The following is a 1619-nucleotide window of genomic DNA, read 5'->3' on the forward strand; positions in this document are numbered from 1 at the left end:
AAGAAATGCAGCCAGAGTGCTCCTTGGAGGCCATGATGGCCAAACTTCATCTCTAATACTTCAGACATATTATTATGAGGGACCAATCACTAGAGAAGGATATCATGTTTGGTAAGGTGGAGGGTCAAAAAAAAAGAGGAAGATGCCCAGCAAGATGGATAGGCTCAAGCGTTGCAACAATTGTGAGGTTGGCCCAGGACTGGGCAATGTTTTGTTTTGTTGCTTTGAGTCGGTATCAACTTGACAGCACCTAACAACAACAACAATCTATCAATACACCTTCATTGCATGTTTGATCAATTTCAGACTGAAGAAATTGGTAGAATTCTTCAGTTTCATTATTACTGCCTTCAGTGGTTAGTGGGTAAATTTGAATAATGTGATGTTAACTGGGCTTCCCCGTAAGCACACGGACATTATCCTATCACAGACAGCATTGTACCTCATGACTGGTCTTGATACGTTCTTTTTGAGATAAATGTAACACCATTCCTCTTCAATTTGTCAATCCAGCATACTAAACCATATGATTATCAGATTCAAAATGGCCACTACCAGTCCATTTCAGTTCACTAATGCCTTGGATATTGATGCTTATGTGTTCCATTTCAATTTCGACTACTTTCAATTTTTTCTAGATTCATACTTTGTACATCCCATGTTCCAATTATTAAAGGATGTTTGCAGCTGTTTCTTCTCATTTTGAGTTATGCCACATCAGTATGTGAAGGTCCTGACATTTTTATTCATTTTGCATCATCACAGTCAACTCTGCTTTAAAGAGGCAGCTCTTCCCCAGTCATATTTTGAGTGTCTTCTAACCTGAGTGGCTCATCTTTTGGCACTATATCTGGTAGTATTCTGGTGCAATTCATCATGTTTCCATATTCAATAGTCTGGTGCTATCTGACAGTGTTTCACTACTACTCATAAGGTTTTCAGTGGCTAAGCATTCAGAAGTAGTCCACCTCTCCTTCTTCCTAATCTGTCATAGTCTGGAAGCTCAGCTGAAACCTGTCACCATTGAGACCCTGCCAGCATTCAAAACACTGTGGCACAGCTTTCAACATCACAGCAACAGGCAAGCCACCACAGTGCCACAAATTGACAAACTAGTGGTGGTAGACAAAGTACTACTGTCTAAAATGTATAAAACACTTCAACACCTCAATAAGAATGCAAATAATTCAATTAAAAATGCCTGAGGACATGAACAGACATTTCACCAAAGAAGATGTGGCAGGGGCCATATTAATCAAGGAATTGAGCCATATTAGTAGCGTAGTGGTTATGAATTGGGCTGTGAACCACAAGGTCAGCAGTTCAAAACTACCAGCTGCTCCGTGGGAGAAAGATGAGGCTTTCTGCTCCTGTAAAGATTTACAGCCTTGGAAACCCTGTTCAGGGTCACTATGGGTCGGAACCTACTCGACGGCACTTAACAACAACAACAATCAAGGAATTGAAATAAAGAAATGAGACGACGGGGATCCTGTGCATGAAGAGCTCATTGTTCTATCAAAGCAACAATGAGTGCTTTCTTTGGATTGGCAAAGCCACAAAGAAAAATTCTATGCAACGGCCCCTAGTTATTTTTTCTTTTTCTTGAATCATTCTCC

The sequence above is a fragment of the Chrysochloris asiatica genome, unplaced genomic scaffold (assembly GCF_000296735.1).
Source record: "Chrysochloris asiatica unplaced genomic scaffold, ChrAsi1.0 scaffold00026, whole genome shotgun sequence".
Classification (NCBI taxonomy): Eukaryota; Metazoa; Chordata; class Mammalia; order Afrosoricida; family Chrysochloridae; genus Chrysochloris; species Chrysochloris asiatica.